This window comes from Pezoporus occidentalis, unplaced genomic scaffold (assembly GCF_034315485.1).
Source record: "Pezoporus occidentalis ecotype Australia unplaced genomic scaffold, CSIRO_AGI_Poc_V1 ctg48, whole genome shotgun sequence".
Classification (NCBI taxonomy): Eukaryota; Metazoa; Chordata; class Aves; order Psittaciformes; family Psittacidae; genus Pezoporus; species Pezoporus occidentalis.
The window spans coordinates 7,690,109-7,709,836 of record NW_026915813.1 but is presented as its reverse complement, the minus strand read 5'-3'; positions in this window follow the sequence as shown (position 1 = coordinate 7,709,836).

Sequence of the window (19,728 nt, the reverse complement as noted above, 5' to 3'; positions counted from 1 at the left end):
TCATTCCTCACATCACAGGGTTTATAGGCAAAGAAGTAATTGTTGTTTTTTTTTTAAAGTCAGATTAGTTCCCTAATTCGTAATTCACCTAACATGAACAAAGACTTGCGCTGACACAGCACAAAGAGGGGGAGGTGCTGCAGGGAGTGAAGGATTAAAAAATAAAGTCAACAAGCACTGAGATGTAACACTTTGTACCATGAAACTACAGCTTAAATCAGGAGCATCTTAATTTCTCCAGAGTGGGGAATGAGCAGCAGTTGTAATTACTGCCTGTAAGTGCAAACACTCATTCCCCTGCCTCAGAGAGGTTGAGCTGCTACCAGCCATTTAAGACAATTCACAGTTCCCTTGCCAGTGTAAACAGCTATATCCAATAATGCCTCTCACTTCTCCCTTATTTAAGAAGAGTTTCTTTTTTAAGCTACATCATCTCAATGATTTGGTTTACATCAGGGCCTTGCAAAGGCAGAAGCAAAAGTGAACGGGCTGCAAACTGCAGAGCAGGCATAGAAAAGCCACTTGTTAAGCTATAGCCCACAGGCTGGTCTGGCTACAGACAGTAATTGAGGGTGACTTGAATGTTCCCAATGTTCCCCAGTAAAGAGGGATCCATGACAACCTGCACACATTTCCAGCATTCTGATTTTTCACTTTTGGTCAGGCGATCTTTCCTATTTTGATTTAAAGATTTCTGTTTTCAGAATTAAGCAGATTTAATGTCCTCACCCACTGATAGCACTTGACTTCTAAGATTTGTAAGAGGATTTTCAAGGACAGAACTAGTTGCACTGCAAGGGAAGAAGGAAAATCTGCCGGGCAGCCACCAATGTATCCCAAGGGCACACACATTACCAAGTAGGTTTGGTCAGAGGACTCCTGTAACCTAGTTCAAAGCACTCTTCACAAGCAAGTTTGGCTCATGTTCTTATCTCTTTCTAACTGGTTTTGTTTTTCTGTTCAAGCATCAATAACACCAATTGAAACATACGTAAAATGTGACCCTAAACTATGCAAGACTACATGTAATTTACTTACTGTCACTTCTGAACCCTGTCCAAAAATTTACTTGCTATTGACTAAGTGGAAATTTCCACTCATGTCATAGTTTTCTAAAGTATACGATAGTTTTTAGGTCTGAACTAATACTTTCTGTGCTCTAGCACTGGAATGAGGCAGATTTGCTCTATCTGAATTTGAAAAGCTAATTCATTAGCTCATTACTCCTACATCAAAACGTTCACCCTCAGAGCTACTAAAAAGTCATCTGTCAGTTTTCTAGAATTTTTAGTTCCATATCATCTTTACCCATATAACAGGAGAATTTTCCTTCATGCCAAAAATATTAACTGCGTTTTACTTTATATGCATGAACCCACTATATCTTTCTCTCCATGTCTCAATAGTATCTTTTCTTAATTCTTAAGAATAAGACTTAATTCTTAAGATAGGACTGCCCCTTCAGGTAGAAATTGCGCTGATGTCACTGTAGTTACAGTGACTTGGTACTGTTGCTCAAGACTCTTTTGATAGACAGCCAACATAGCAAGGACACAAGGATAGTTTACTCAAAAGATAAAATACAGGCATAGCTACAGGGGGGCACAGAGGCAGCTCCCCACCCACTGCTGATACTTCAGGCTCCACAGACAATTCTGTTTTCTCTCTGGTAAGCAGTTACATGCTTAGCTCTCAGTTACAGTCTTCTTTTCTTTTTCTTCCCTTTATCCTCAGATTCCTAAGGGAACAAGACATGTTCCTGAGAATATTTCTATTCTCATTTAGCCAATTAAATTCTCTAGTGGATGTGCCACACACAGACCTACACACACTCAACAGTAAATCAGTAGCAATTTTGAAGCATTTTTCAGTATGAATAGCTGAGGCATATTCAGGTTCCTAATGAAGAGGATTTTCAGTATACTTTTTTCTTTTTTTTTACCTTGGTTTACTTTATCACCCTTATAAGCTGCAGAAAGGTTTATGTGCCTGAAGGACAGGTGAGCAAGCAGAAAGCAGATGAAAGGCACTTTCTGAACAAGTCACTCCTGACAGCATGGCAGAAGTTGATCTGAGGAGACAGTCAAAGGAGGAGATAAGAGATGCATGTCGTCCTAGGACAGGTTCTAGGACAGCCTTGTGCAGCAGCTGTGCAGGAGGAAATGTAAAACCAGGAGCGCTCACGACATCCTCAAGATGGCAACTACAAAAAGGGAAAAAATAGGAATGGAGGAAAAGAAAGCTGCAGTTATGTTCAAAGTTATGTTGAAGTTTGAAACTGGTACCAAGAGTTTTTATTTAATATGATAGTAGAGAGATAGCCACTGGAATTTGAAAAGAGGGACTACTTCTCTGTGTCAATAAAAAGGAAGATTACTCTATTAGCTTCAAAGGAGGGGTAAGAGGTTTGGGGCCTATTTGTGATAATAGATTCAGAGCTCACATCTAACTCATTAAGTTTAATAAACAATACCAAAAATATGTTGCCACACATTCAGAGCAATTGTAATATACTTAGCTACTGAAAGTTTTTTGTCAATCCTTCCTCTTCCACTCACTTGCCCTTATGTCCACAGATGACAAAAATCTGGTCTTTCCAATTCCTTCTTAATTGAGAAAATGTAATTGCTATTGAAGATTCTACCACCAGTATTGCTTTTCTTTAATCATGGAGAGACATTCAGCTGAACCCTTACCAATTGAATTTCAGAGTGTTTACATAAAAACTGTTGTGGATACAATGAATTTCTGTGTGTTGTAAAGACAATGGTTTTTATTCTGCAAAATGCAGCACATTTCCATATTTATCACTGTAAGCATGGAATTGCCTAAAGGCAGCACATCTTTAATTAATTTTTACCTCAGTGTGAAAAGAATCCTAAATCACTAATCATTTGCCTTTCATTATACACTGAAAGAAAATTCTCCTGTCCTGTTCTATACAAACACACAAATGTACGTACACAATCTCTTTGAACTTGACTTTCCAACAACCTGGTTACAAATGGAAGTCCTCTGAACCTCTTGATTTAAGCTGATCTACCCATGAGAGAATAGTCCTCCTCTAAGGGGGGGTAAAGTTGACAGTGGCTGGCCAGCAACTTCTCCCATAGCCTGTATCAGTTTCAACAGGATCAGATGCTGTATTGAATTTGACATCTAATGTATATTTTCTAGCTGGTTGTTTTTAGCTTACATTCACCTTCCATAATTGCCTGACAATTGTTTCCTCAGCCCAACCAATCTTCCGTCTTCGATTATTTTCCATTACATGAGGTGAATAAATAGCTTTCTGTCAGAAAAGGCAGTTTCATTTCTTCCATGTATGTATTTTTTTCCCTACATAAAGTCAGTATATAGGATGCTATGCTTAGTCTCCAGTACGGCTGCTTAAATTAATATACCTGATAATTCCATCTGCTCCTTAAACAAAGCCTGGAAATTCAATTTATTATACATTCCAAACATTATATAAATATTAATTAATCTTTCCAATAAACCTTTACCGCTGGCAGTCATTACTGGCCCATCCAAAGGATAAAATAATGAAGAAATGGAGAGAATAAATTATGCCTCCAAATTTCTTCTACCGCTCAAGATTCTAAGGACTTCCTTAGGGAACTGGTGAAACTTACAGGGTTAGGCAAGGAATTATTTGGTGGCCAAATTAAAATTTCTCCCATGTAAAGATTTCTGGGTCATATGCAGACAGATCTAAATGCATATACTGAAATTTTAAAGTGCCCAAAACTCTTTGAACCTTAAAAAAACACCAGCCTCTGTATTAATCTGAAGCACTAACCTTTACTTCTTTGTTGTTGTTTGTTGGGTTTTTTAATCTTCAAATTTCCCAATTTATCAAGTATGTCTGAATATCCTTAAATAATTCTGCTGTTCTTGATAAGCATGTGAAGTTAACTAACTTTACCATACCTAAGCATGATCAGAATCACCAAGGAGACATTTCTTTGCCCAGGTTATACAAGTGAGTTCCCATTTAAGAAAGCAAGTTTATGTCAAGCCGTTGTGCTGCATTTTATATCCAGGGTGAACAAGTTTTATATTGTGAAGACTTACAGGCAATTCAGCTGAGGAGGCTATCCTACACAGTCAGCCACTTGATCCACAACTCCTGCAAGACAATATGGAGAGATTTAGTTTCACATCAAAGCCAGATAAATACGTTGTGCTGACAAGTGAAAGTAAATCTCCTTAATGCTGAAATATAAGTAGTATTTAATTGTATGTTGCAACTGAGTGCATAGCTATATTTTAACATTTCCTAATCACAATTTTTCTGAATTCAGCGTTTTCTTTACATTTCAACCAAATTCAGGATATAAATTAGTGTCAACAGATTCTAATATTATATTGGATAAAAAGTTCTACTTTCAGGTAGTAAGTAGTAGCACTCTTGCTTTAACATGATCTTCTGGACCACAAAGGGAGATTCTGAAGACTATCTTTTAAATACGCTCACAAGCTTGTCTAACACACATGTTGCCCTCAAAGTTAGTATTTTATGGCTAAAATCACAGAAAGCATTTCTGTGATGACACACATATTAAGACTACATCACTTTCTGCTAGCATACAGATTATCATAAAGATTAGCTTTTCTTTTCTTTCACTATTAATATTTGCTGTGTGTCATATAAACAGATTCAGGCAGATAGTTTCTGAAAGTTGTTGCTAAGATGAAATACTACTCTTCTTACGTTCTTAACAGACTGTCAATAATGGATAATGCAATAAAGAGATGAACAAAGAGAAAAATTCCCTACAAGGGGTTTATGTTTATCATGTAGCATTTACAAGTCACTCAGTACTAAATATACAGCCTATGTATAACTTTCTGTGAAGGCTGCTCCTTGAAAGGTGATATGCTTCTTTGAAGGCAGCTCTTGAAAGTGGATCTGTATGATCTTGGTATCTGAAACAGATTAGAAATATATTTAAGGCAGAGGGTTCTTTCCCTGTACATAGTGGGCTTAGGATGGCTCTTTCTCAATCAAGTGGACTTCTGGTTTTGTTTGAAAGTTGAAAAAATATGTTCTTTAAAAAGATTTTTTTTTCTTTCTTCGTGATGGAAGTATTCTTTTATATATTCATAGCATGTATTCATATATATGAATAGATAATATCTTGTGTATTCAGAGTACATTTTTTACATATTCAGTCTATATGCAGTCCAAATAAACTACTGTAAAATTGCTGCTTCATAACAAGAAATAATTCCTTGTATGTGAGAAGAATTAGGAAAAAGTAATCTCTATTTGGTAGTTAGGAGCATATCATTCTTTAACTGAGATCAAAATGAGAATAATCACATCATATGGTACCTCAGATCAGATCAACTCTATGTCATTTAATGTAATCCTTTATGTCCAGACTCCAGATCTTAAAAACTGTACATCACTTAATTAAGTAAAGCATACAAGGTCGTGAAGATGAAAGCTTCTGGAGCTTTCTGAAATTATAGAACACAGTTTTGAAGTGTACTAAAACAAATAAGAGATCATAAACAGGAAAAAAAAATCTACTTACATAGTGTCATAGAAGGGGTCAGCTCAGCAGGAAGTACCATTTTTCTGCAAGACAATTTAAAGCCTGCTTTCATTACTTATGTTCAAGCACTGATGATTTCAAAGATTTTTCCTTGCCTTAGATTTCCATAGCACATCTTATAAAACCACCTCACAGCCAAAGTATTTTAAAAATGCTAAATATATGTTCATGGTGGAGGCTTAAGAATAACCCATTTAGGTCTGTTGTACCAAGTGCAGCAAGTGGCACAGCAATAGTCTGTGTGTTATTCTCAGTTTTGGTATTTTGCCAGCTCTTTTGACTTTTACGCAGGAAAAGTCTAAACCATTCAAATGAACTCCTGAAATCCTTAATGCGGCATGTAGTTGAAATTCTTGTTTAACAACTTTCAGATTTTTAAATTAACTTGGTTTTGAAACATGTAGAAGAAATCTAAAAAAATAATTTAGTTCTTTCTGACTGCTCTTGGTTTATTTTTTTGTTTGGGCTTCTATTCAGAAAAAAAAAATGACTTTAATAAGAGAAATGTTTGAAGCTTTTATACAATTTATTATTTATATTATAATAGCATGTAGGTATAAAAGACAAGAATGAACTCTCCCTATTCCAGACAGAAACCAGAACACTCATAAACCGGATAGAATTCAATAGAGTAACAAGAATACCAGAACAGTCAAACAACTTGCTTTATGATTTTAAAACAGTTTGTAGATAAAGATACACTTGATGAAACACCGTTAAGGAAGTCTGAAATCTGGTATTTTGGATATATCACTTAGGCATGTTATTTTCCCTCAGCAAGAAACTTAAAGGACTGAAAAACAATAACAACTATTACAACTCTGGTAAAAACACAATCCAACCAAGGAAAAATAACCCTGAACTTTGAAACAAGCAAAGATATCTTTCGCAACATCTATAATGGAATAGGAACTAAAGGGTAAAAGACAGCTACTCCAACCTCACTGCTGAATTCTTTCAGAAGATCGTAATCATTGGTACCAATCTGGGTAAAACAGGGCTCTTTTTAGAAGAGTCCTATGCAAATCTAAAAATCACTTCATGACACAAAGGACTTAATTATTTACTTTTAGAATGACAGAGGACGCATACTTCTAATCTTTGTTATTTTAATGGGTCAGTCTGTCTCAGCACTCACAAAGTCTCTTTCATTATGGCAGTCATTTTATATACAGCAAATTTATCCTCTCAACATCAGGGTAGGGTCGTTACCTCAAGAGGTTTTATCCATGTTTGACAGAAGGGAATTTGTGCTATCACAGATTTGAAACACTGACATAGAAAGAATGGCTTTTGTTCCTAAATCATGCTTTATTCAGTCAACCAGTGTTTAAATTCTCCATGTTTTACCAAAAATGAAGAACAGAGACATGTTGCTGGAGTTGCTCCAGAAAGGGTCTCAGTGGTGACTGTTAGCCACAAGACCTAGAACACTTAAGTGACATCATGTCTTCCCCATAAATGGCAGGAGGACTGTCATAGGTGTAGTGTCATGGGGAGAAAGCAAATAGAGCATCACATCACAGTATTTATGTAATAACCTCTCTTTCTTATCTCCCCTGTCTTTTTTTCTGATTTAAATAGGACCTCATTTCATGGAGAATCTTACTCTGGAATGTTATGTCTCCAGGTTCTTACTTTCTTAGAGGCAGAACATTGAAAAGGAAATCCTAGGAGCCTGCCAGTCTTGCAAACAGCCTGAATAACATGTTTCACTGAAAGAACATCTTTTATTGTCTTTGGCCCAAGGCACATCAGATGATTTTGAAATGATCACAGAAGAGTGAGAGAAGCCTGTTTTGGCAAATATACTGCAGGAAGGAAGTGCCTAGGGTGTAAAAACTCCACAGTTCAATTAAATGTTATAACAAGTGCTGCAAAGGAAATGGTTATCAAAGTTGAAGATTATTTTTAGGCCTCAACAGGAAAGAAAAACATAATTCAGAAACTTTTTTTCTTGCTAAAGCTAGCAACCTATATAGTTACTGAATAGATTGACACAAACCAATCAGCTTTCTGAAGTCTACTCAAGAGTCTAGAGCAACCTCAGCCTCAACCTAAAACTAGATATGAGACAACAGCCATCAGGTCAGCAAGTTTTGACTACCTTTTGTCCCTGCTTCCCATGTTCTTCTATGAAAACAGAAGAGTTGCCACTTTATAAAGGACTACAGAGGTTTCATATTTCAAAGTGCTGTAGTGTTTTCAGTCTGATAATGGTTTGGGGATTAGAGCTACAGAGGGTGTGTGAACAAAGGGGTGTTCAAGGCTCTAAGGCTAAATGTGCATTTGTTAAATGTGAATGAGACAAATGTGAATTTTCTTTTTCCTTCTCTTTATGGAGGGAGGAGGAGGAACTGAGTGACAAAAGTCATATTTATGGTCTGAGTGTTATTTAATCTGGGATTGACAATACTGAATATTCAGTAAACTTCATAAGTATTTATGCTGAATGCACACATACATTTCATTCACATCACAACATTGTGTGAAGTCTGAAGGGTGGCACAGGATGCAGATAAAGGAAAGAATTGCTTAGTGCTCATTATTTATGTATAAATTTTGGTGGATTAAGACCTTGGAAAACATAACTGGTTTTATAACTATTTCTGTTTCTCTAACGTAATACAAGTGATAGTACACTCCTCTCACATTCCTATTTATGCAGTCAGAAGTATTTTTGCCATAAGGAACATTTTGTTGAAGAGCTAGGTTTACAATTTGTCATGGTTTAAGCCCAGCCATGCAGATTGCTCTTTCACTCCTACCCCCCCCCTTCTTCCCTCTGTTCCTGGAGGGATGGGCGGGAAGGAGAATCAAAAGTAACTCCAACAGGTTGAGATAAGAACAGTCCAGTAACTAAGGTATAACACAAATCACTACTGCCGCCATCAATAATAATAATGGTAAGGGAAATAACAAGGGAAGAGAATACAACTGCTCACCACCCGCCAACCAATACCCAGCCCTACCCGAGCAATGATCTAGACCTTCTGGGAAACTGCCCCCAGTTCTACATCCTGAGCATGATGTGCTGTGGCATGGAATACCTCTTTGGCTAGCTTGAGTCAGGTGTCCTGTCTCTGCTTCCTCCCAGCTTCTCCTCCTCCCTGGCAGAGCATGAGACTCAGGAAGTCCTTGGTCAGAGTGAACATTACTGAGCAAGAACTAAAAACATGGGTGTTATCAGCACTGTTCCCAGGCTGAAAGTCAAAACCACAGCACTGCACCAGCTACTAAGAAGGAGAAAAAATGACTGCTACTGCTGAACACAGGACACAATTCTAAATAGAAGGGACTTTAATTATCAGTTCATACTCACCTAGAAACTAAAGATCACTAAAAATTAGTTCTTTTTTTATGTGTCAACAAGAAGCAGCTCAGTACAACTGACACTACTGCAGTAAAATTTTCTTCGAAAAGCTACAAGTGACTTCTCTGACATGTCCTTTTTCAATACTGAATTGAATTATATAACAATGAGAAATATAAAATTGAGTGAATCCCTGTCCACACTTTCTATAAAACACATATTTTTTCTGATAGTTCAATTCAGAGGAATTAAAACCAGAGATAAAATTTTGTAACTGTCATCTTATCTGTAAGAATAAAATCCTAATACTTAAAACATTCTATATGAAATTCAGCATTAATTACTTACCAAAATGCCAATACAAATTACTTAATGAACTATTCAAAATAGCATCTTACTAAACCTAATATAAATTTTAAGATCAAATTCAGTTATGCCTCTACTTCAAGAGTGTTTTCAATGCTAGCCTACAAAATTTATGCTTACACATGTGCTCTCTTCCTGCCTACTTCTCCCTGTTCTCTAGTATTGGAACTCTTCCTTCTTTCTCCTAAGGTGTCCATTCCTGTTAGTCCATTGATCATCATTTGTATCATTTTTTCCACAATATCAATGCAAAAATATAAATCTTATAACATGCTAATTCTTCCTTATCCATATGAAAAATAAGAAATTACTTCCTAAGTGAATAACTGGACTTCCTGATACACAAAGTTGTCTTACTCCAACTACAAATTGTCTGTGCCATTGCAGCAATATCTCAGTCAAGTTGTAAAGCAAGAAGTTTGTCAATGACGTCCATATGAAATCCCCTGGAAAAACTCTTGCCTGGAAGTATAAAATAACACCTCCAAACAACTGAACACATTTTTCAAAAATTTTTGTAACAAGGAACCCATAGTCTAAATATACATCTTTTTTTACATATTTGGAATTCTTTTTATTTGTAATTGGTTGAAGTAGATTATATATGGTACCTGAATATTTACTTTTTGTACAGAAACTGTTTTTTTCTTATAATATCACACCCTGCATAACAAAATTCTTAAATGTGCCTAAAGCTAAGCACAAACACAGTCCCTTTAAAGTGAACAGAGCTCTTCCTTTGCTAAGATTATGCATCTGCTTAAATACATTCAGTCAGGATGATAATATAGTTGAACAAATGGCTTTTGTTATTTATTTAGATATTTTAAAATAAATGGACAAAAAAATATTAAATTGTCACTATTTTAAAAAGATAACTCTAGGAACCTATGACAGCTGAACCTTTAACTCCATTTTGACGCATTGTGAATTCCAACCTTTTTTACTGACACTCAAAACTGCAATAAGACTTCATTTTACAAGCTGCATTAAACACAATAAATCACAGGTTCTGTAAAAGTCTGATCACTGGAAGTACTTCTGGTGAATTCTGCAGAAGGGCTTAACTTCATGGGAACATGTGCAATTCACAAGTTAGAGCAGACCTAATCATGCCAAATGATTGAATGGAGTTCTGAAGCCCTTACAAACATATCTACTCCTGGTGATGACAGCCACAAAGCGCAGCAGGACCAGCACTTGTCTCGCTGCAGTTGGGGTGTGGGTGAAACCAAAAATATGCTCTGTGTTAACACACAGCTAAACAATTGCCTGGCTCTGCAGCACACCTTATTGTCACTATACCAGATAGTTATATTAAGCCCTGTGCCAGACTGGATCTGGATGGGCTTCTGGAGGGGAGGATTAGAGTCCACCGTGCATTCTCTGTGCTAAGCAGTGTTAATGAGAAAGGTGTCAGTCCAGGTAAGAAGAATGTGGAATTTTCTGCTTGATAATTGAGGCTAAAATCCTATTTCCTCAATGGATACTATCGTGAAAAGAAAAACTTCAGATCTTTTTTTCTGGACAGATGTAGGCATGCCAAAGTGAGAGCTTGAGGGGCTGCTGAATCCACATGCCATGGAGAGTAAGGACATGGAATAAGCAGAGGTACAACCAACACACAGAAAAAGGTCACCTTCCTTTATTACCTCACAGCCCTTCTAAAACAAGTAAGAATCAGTGATGGCCTGTGTCCACTAAATCATGTTTGTTGCTGAAGGATTAAATCTATGGGTTACCCTTTACTTGCAGTGAAATGGAATCCCATGTGAGTTGTTAGAGGAATGTACTATAAATACATTTAGATATTAATATGTCACATTTGCAGATCTAGACTCTCCTAGCCATTACTATTGGTAAGTCTGGAAAGCGTTCTGTGGTCATTGGCTCAGAACAATAAAAAACAATTTTTCAAACCCCAGTTAAGTAGAAGGAACTATCTTGAATAGATGGGTATTATTATTTTTAATGAGAATCAGGAATTATTGTTCCTAGTTGTATTCAAAGATTACAGCTTTTGTATAAAAAAGTAGAATACATATTATTTAAAAGGATGTATGCTAAAAGGTATTGTCCAGCTATTAGCCAACACACTTAAATATAATTTTGAACAAACTGCAGAGAATGATTAGATGACAAAGTACTTCATCAATGTGGTTTTATTTTCCATAATGCTACTTTTGTTTGCTGAGCTCACTGCCTATAAACAACTTTTAATAATGCTCACTTCTGATTTAAAGTGTTAACATTTCTACATTTACTGCAATAATACTGTGAGCCATAACACTGTAAAGACATAAAAGCAATTTGCTCCCTCTATAATATTGATTTTTAAATAAATGAGTAAAGTTTATGTCTATTCCATGCAGAAAAAAAAAAAAACAAAACTAGAATTAATAAAATTACAAATACAGCTTTTCCAGACTTATTTAAAACTGAGCAATAGTTAAAGTTTTGTGGATACATCTTTAAAGCCCACAGAATAGTTTCACACCTTCACTGAAATGCCTCAGGAAGGAGCACATCACATTTTTTCTACAACTTAGGACTTCTGTTCCTGTAACCGTATTCCAACATGACAAGTTCCACCAAGTTAGATCTTAGAGTCTGAAAAGGAATACTTTAATGCAAATACTTTGCCAATATATGAAGCTTCGTTATGAAATCTTACTTTCCTTTCAGCATTATATTTCCAGACCAACTTCACTGTGTCTCCTAAAAATCACACCATCTTTATTTTTTCTGATATGCTTACAGGCCCAAAGTACCAAGAATTTTGAGCCGAACAGAATTTGTTTCCTGATTCTCCAAAGCACAGTTAAAAGGGAAAGAACATCAGAAAAAATGTGGTTCATTTTTTTTCTGAGTAGTTCTTCCCTGACTACTATGTCCCATATTAAGGGCAAGTAGAGAGAACTTTTTATGGCAGTAACTGACTCCTCATCTATCATTGATGGAGATGTAGCTGTATAATGAATTAAGCAGTTTATTCTGTGTGACATAAGGAATAGAAATTTCTGCCAAGAAATTCCTACCAATAAATTCCTGTTAAAATAAAAAAGGATGACAGGCTTTAGATTAGGGTTAGGTGATCAAAAGCTTCCTGGGTTTGGAAGTGAAAAACAGAGAAACCCATATGGATAACCAAATCAGATTTTAAATATTTTTTTCTTTAAATATTAAAAAAACAAGTTTGTAAGCGGCGAGGAGAAGCAGACAGGCCAACCCAATATGGGTGATAAGCAACTTCTAGTTTATTTGTGACGCAGTTCACACATATATAGGAGTGGTATTCAGCCACTCCTTGGCACAACAGTATTGGTTAGCCCCCACAGCTTCCTCCACATTCTCCTCCCAGTTCCGGTCTCCGGCCACCTGTGGGGGCCACCCCCTGCCTTGCTTGCACAGTCCTCCAGAACTCTATGGTTCTGCTCTTAGAGTCATTCTGCAACACAAGTTAAATAATGGAAACCCTTGTCTGAAATTAAATTTAGTGTTTGATTTTGTTCTAATTGTAAAAAAAAAAAATACTAGGTAAAAGACCAGATTTACCAAACTGAAGGTCATATCGCACTTTTTCCTAGGAACCTAATTATAAGAAGCTGTGGGTGATCTGTGCTCATTCCAGCTTCTCAGTAAGCAGAAATAACTACATTTTTTAAGGAGTTTACCAACAGAGTGCACAGAGATCTATGCTGGGTTACATGCTGTTCAGCACAAATCTGAACTAAAATGTATGGGAAAAAAAAGATGAATAATGAGGTAACAAGGTCTTCAGATAACAAAAAATTACTCATAATAGTTTAATTTAAAATGGCAGAGAATCAGATCTGAAGATACTGAATAAAGGGTAGAATACGGCAGATAAAACTGCTTGACAAAAAGTGAAAAGAATTGTACATGTGGAGAAAATCCTAAGTGTGCCCATAACTTAATAGTCTCTGAATGAGCTATCACTTAAGAAAGAGATCTTGGAGGCATTTGTTGTTATATTTTCAGGAAAGTATCCACATAGCAGCAGCCAAAAAAAGAAAAATAAACCACATGCAGTAAAAGAGAAAAAAACAATGCCACCACGCAAATAGAGATGACTCGCGCGGCTTAAACTGTATATAAGGTTTCTCCCATGCCATAGCAGAAACATAAGTAGGGAAATTCTACCATGGATAGCCAGGGATTTGGAACCTTTCTGTATGAGAAGAGAATAAACAAACTTGGAAAAAAAGTCCCTGAAGATAGGATGGTTTATGATGCTTTGGAAAACTGTTTTGCAAGGAATAAATAGTTACAACAATACATATTACTCTGATTATTGAATCATGAATAGTACAAAGAGGGTGAACAGGAAGTTACAATGGCAGTTTGTAGATATCAATTTTACCAGTTAGCAATAACAATTAACAATATATGTATGCCAATTAATTATATATGTAACAATACATCAGAACAATTAATTACAGGTACTTATTACAATGATTATTACTACAATAGAAACATAGAATAGTTAGGGTTGGAAAGGACCTTGTTGTGGTTTAAACCCAGCCAGGCAACTCATTCACTCACTCTCCCCCCTCTTCTTTCCCTTCCCCTACTCCTGGAGGGACAGAGAGGAGAATCAAAAGAATGCAACTCCCACGGGTTGAGATAAGAACAGTTTAGTAACTAAGGTATAACACAAATCACTACTGCTACCACCAATAATAATAATGATAAAAGAAATAACAAGGGAAGAGAATACATCACTTCACCACCAGCCAACTGATAACTCGCCCCCCCCCCCCCCCCCCCCCCCCCAACCCGACCAAGCACCGACCGATACCTCCTCCAACCCTGCAGTCTACCAGACCTTCCAGGGCACTCCCAGTTACCTCCTCGGCATGACATGCTGTGGTACGGAATACCTCTTTGGTCAGTTTGGGTCAGGGGTCCTGTCTCTGTTCCTCCCAGCTTCCCCTCCTCCCTGGCAGAGCATGAGGCTCACAAAGTCCTTGGCCAAACCAAAACATCATTATTACCAGCTATATTCCGGAGCTGAAAGTCAAAACACTGCACTGAACCAGCTACCAAGAAGGAGAAAAATGCCTGCTACTGCTGAACCCAGGACAGACCTTAAGATCATCTAGCTCCAAACCCCCTGCCACTCACACTGAACCATGTCCCCAAAGGCTCTGTCCAACCTGGCCTTGAACACTGCCAGGTTTGGAGCATTTAACAACTTCTTTGGACAACCTGTTCCAGTGCCTCACAGCCCTCACAGTAAAGAACTTCTCCCTTATATCTGGCCCTAACTTCCCATTTAAGTTTTAACCCATTACCCCTTGTCCTATCACTACAGTCGCTGATGAAGAGTCCCTCTCCGGCATTCAAATGCTATGAAATTGTGAGAAAGTGCAACTTAGTACTGTGAAAGCTGGAAGTAAAAGTGGTTCCTAGAACAGACTGGAGAAATTCACAAGAGACAGGGCCATCAATGGCTGGTAAACATGGTGCTTTTTGCCCAGTATTAGCTTAAAATATTCTCCTTTTGTTTGACATAAGCTGGAAGAGAAAACCTGAAAAAGATTTTGTCTTCCTTGGATTTTTAAATTGTTTATGTATCCAATATTGGTCACTGTCAGTGACAGATTGCTGTTCTAGGTGGATCTGCTGTTTGACACAATTGAGCAATATTTATATTCTGAAGTCTATAAAGTTTGTCAGATATGAAATCAGCCCTGTATTGTTAAATTTATAGTTGCATACGAAGAAAGAAGTGTAACCAGAGAATCTTAAGAAATTCTTAGGTTGACACTAAACCTTAGGTGTTAAAATTAGGAATGTTTCAACATTACTTTGTGCAGATTCAAAAGATTTATACCCAGCAGTAATGCAAAGGATTTATACATAGCCAACATTCACAGAATCCTAAGGGCTGGAAGGGACCTCAAAAGGTCATCTAGTCCAACCCTCCTGCAAGAGCAGGGTAACCTAGAGTACATCACACAGGAACTTGTCCAGGCGGGCCTTGAATATCTCCAACGTAGGAGACTCCACACCCCCCCCCCCCGAGCAACCTCTTCCAGTGCTCTGTCACTCTCACAGTAAAGATATTTTTCCTGATGTTCACATGGAACCTCCTATGCTCCAGTTTACACCCATTGCCCCTTGTCCTGTCACTGGACATCACTGAAAAAAACCTAGCGCCATCATCCTGACACTCACCCTTTACAGATTTGTAAACATTGATGAGGTCACCCCTCAGTCTTCTCTTCTCCAAGATAAAGAGTCCCAGCTCCCTCAGCCTCTCCTCATAAGAAAGATGTTCCATTCCCTTAATCATCTTTGTAGTTCTGCGCTGGACTCTTTCAAGCAATTCCCTGTCCTTCTTGAACTGAGGGGCCCAGAGCTGGACACAATATTCCAGATGCGGCCTCACCAAGGAAGAGTAGAGGAGGAGGATAACCTCTCTTGACCTATTAACCACACCCTTTCTAATGCACCCTAGGATGCCATTGGCCTTCTTGGCCACCAGGGCACATTGCTGGCTCATGGTCATCCTCCTATCCACCAGGACCCCCAGGTCCCTTTCCCCTTCACTACTGTCCAGCAGGTCAGCCCCCAACCTGTACTGGTACATGGGGTTGTTCTTCCCCAGATGCAAGACTCTACACTTGCCCTTGTTGAATTTCATCAAGTTTCTCCCCACCCAACTCTAAAGCCTGTCCAGGTCTCACTGAATGACAACACAGCCCTCTGGTGTGTCAGCCACTCCTCCCAGTTTAGTATCATCAGTGAACTTGCTGAGGGTACATGCAGTTCCCTCATCCAGGTCGTTGATGAAAATATTAAACAGCACTGGTCCCAGCACCGACCCCTGAGGGACTCCACAGTCACAGACCTCCAGCTACATTCTGCCCCATTGACCACAACTCTCTGCCTTCTTCCTTCCAACCAGTTCTTGATCCACCTCACTACCTGATCATCCAGACCACACTTCCTTAGCTTACCTATGAGGATGCTGTGGGAGACAGTATCAAATGCCTTACTGAAATCAAGAAAAAACACATCTACCGCTCTACCATCATCCAGCCACCTAGTTACCTGCTCATAGAAGGCTATAAGGTTGGTCAAACATGACTTCCCCTTGGTAAAACCATGTTGGCTGCTCTTAATGACCCCCTCATCCTTGATATGCCTAGAGATGGTGTCAAGAGTAAGTTGTTCCATCACCTTTCCAGGGATGGAGGTAAGGCTGTCTGGTCTATAATTACCCGGGTCCTCCTTCTTGCCCTTCTTATAGACCGGCATGACATTTGCCACCCTCCAATCCTCAGGCATCTCACCTGTTTCCCACGACTTACCAAAGATGATGGAGAGAGGCTCGGCAATGACCTCCGCCAGCTCCCTCAGCACCCGTGGCTGTATTCCATCTGGACCCATCGATTTATAGGTGTCCAGATTACTTAACTGATCCCTAACCCAATCCTCATCTACCAAAGCAAACTCCTCCTTTATCCTGACTCCTTCCGGGGCTATAGGAATCTGGGTCCCCCAGGGAGAGTCTGCAGGAGTAAAGACAGAGGCAAAGAAGGCATTCAACACCTCTGCCTTCTTTATATCCTCTGTCTCCAGGGCACCCACCTCATTCAGCAGTGGGCCTATACTGCTTCTTGTGTTAGTTTTATTTGCTATGTTTTTGAAGAAGCCCTTTCTATTGTCCTTGACCCGACTTGCCAGATTAAGTTCCAAGGAGGCCTTAGCTGTCCTAATTGCTTCCCTACATCCTCTAACAGCTGTCCTATATTCCTCCCAAGTGGCCAGCCCCTCCTTCCATAATCCATAGATTCTCTTTTTCCACTTGAGTTTGCCCCAGCAGTTCCTTGTTTAACCATGCACATGGGTAGCTCGAGATCGCTCAGGAGATGACAGTCCTGGTCGGACACTCCCTTATTGCCTAAACACCCTTTTTTCCAACCAGATTTGCATATCCCACATGTCCTTGGTCATCATGCTTGTAGTAAGCATGGTTAAAGCCCTTCCCAAATCTTTGCTCATGAAGCCAAGCCATCAATCAATCAATCAGTCTTAGATGCAATGAGTTTGAATTCCTATTTTCACTTCATATATATTGCTGAACTTTGTTCTTGGAGTGTTTGACAGTTCATATCAGTAGTATGGAAAGCTAATATCTGCAGACTCACTTTAGAGGATGTAGGAACAGAAATGTAAAATTATATTAACCCAAGCAACAAAAAAAGTATACTTTAATTGGTTATATAATAATTTTTTTCTGATAAACTTAGACATAGGAATTTCTGAGGAACTTATACAATCATCTTAAAGTGATTTTATTTCTGCATATTGGAGTGATCATTTTGCAGTGATTTCTGTGATACCGTCTCTGTTCTTCTTTCTTTACGCTCCTACATCTGTTGTGAATTTCCCATAGAGAATACCTGTAATTCCTTGCCTCGTGAAGCCACAGGTCTTCTACCTAACTCTGTCTACCCTGAAGTGATTGAGACTCTGGCCTCATTGCTTCCCACTGTCAGCTGCACAGTAGGTGCTGATATTCAGGGTTCCTGGAGCTGAAGCTCTATTTCTTGTATTTTATCCAAACAGCTGCATATTTCTAGAGACATTTTATCTGCTGCCTGAGAATCTCATGCAAAATTGTTGTTTCTGAGCCTAGATCTTCCTCTGAATTGTCACCTTCAAATTATTTAAAAGCTTCATTATAAAATTTCATATAAAAAGGAGTGGAATATTCTATTTTAATGTAGAATGCTGGGAATTAGTTGTCTCTGCTCTTACAGGACACTGCTACAAATTTCATGTCTATTTCTTAAAAGCACACTAATTCTGAAAATCAGTTCTGCATATAAAATTGATAGTTATTATTCTTATAATCTCCTTCTCTCACCTAGTATTATAATTGAAGAAAATTTATGAAAAACATTTTACACAATTTTTTCCATGTTATTTACATTTGTGTTGGGTCTCAGATGTCTAACTTCTGGTGATTTAAAAGGAAACTTGTCATTGCACTTCCTCATTTTCCCTTTGAGGCTTGGGCACTAGCCCCGCCCTAGCCAGATCTTCAAGCCCTTCTGGAAAGCAAAGTGTAACAGGAAACAGAAAGAAAAGAAAAAAAATCTGCTTCTACAGGACATCAGTGAAAAATATTAGAGAATATGAGGGGACAGGACCAGAGGGGAAATCTTGGGACAGCAATCCTGACAGCACCCACTGCCCCCAGGGGTGTCCATGGAGCTGTGTGCCACTGTGTGTCACTCTGCCTGGCAGGGTGGAAGGATAAGGAAGGTTTTCAGACTAATGTACTTGGCATGCTTCAGCAGGAGATTCAAGAAGAAGCTGTCTCAACAATATTGCTTACCTTCTCAAAAAGGAAGGATGTCCTCTTGCCTTGTGTTTCACTGCAGTGTCCAAATACCTTTGCAGTCAGTCTGCTTGCTTCTTGGTGCTCTTGCCATTTTTGGTGAAATTCTCATGCCGTTTACCTCAGTGTGAGTTTTGAAAACCATATTGAACTTTATGTGTGGTACATCTGTATTTAGAAGTCCAGTTCCTTACAGACTTCACAGAAATATTCACTGCTTCCTTTTGAAGTACTTGCCTTTGGATAAACAGAAATGCAAAGATTTGCATAGGATTTTCACCCTGTTTCCAACCACCAGATCCCTTCCTATTGTCTTTGAAAATGCCCAGCTCTAATTCCTTATGGTAGCTGTCTTATGTAGCACAAAATCCTGCAGTCCTTCCAGTTTTAAATGAAGACTTTAGTGTCATACTTTCTCCATCAATCATGCTTACTCCATCTGGTTTGACAAAATTCATTACTTACAGTTTTCCTTCCTGGAGTGTGTGATAAGAGATAAACAGTGGCCAGATGGTCTTCTTAAAATCAGATAAACAGCATAAAACGTGAAAACAAAGTTTAAATCTCCAGAAATAATGACAGCATGACTCTCTACCTAAGACTCAAAAGAAGAACTTTCTCAGTGCTAACAGACAGGAAAACAATCATTAAGCTCAACAGCTTGTTTTAAAACAAGCTGTGTGTCTTCTGTCCAGAGTTTGGCACTGCCCAATTTGATATTTCACAGGTTACACTAATTTTGTCAGACAAATTCTAATTCTGAAAATTACACTTACAAAAATTTAGATCTTTGCTAAAAAATTGTATCCATGCTTAAATCTAGATAACTATACTCCTGAGCAGTAACTGGTAGCAGATGACCAGGTTTTGGACTGTGATTGCAAGTGCAGGACTAATTACAACAGCTCTAAATCTGCTGCTGTTCAGAGGACTTTACACTGGGAAGAGAACTAACTTGTACACCGAGAGCTAGAATGGGAAAAGAGATCAAACAGCAAATTTACTGTACGATACCTGATTGTACCGCTGCATGCACACTAGCAGACTTCTTGCTAAAAAAATTCTTGGTGTCTCAGAGGTATGAGGAGCTGCTGCCCTTA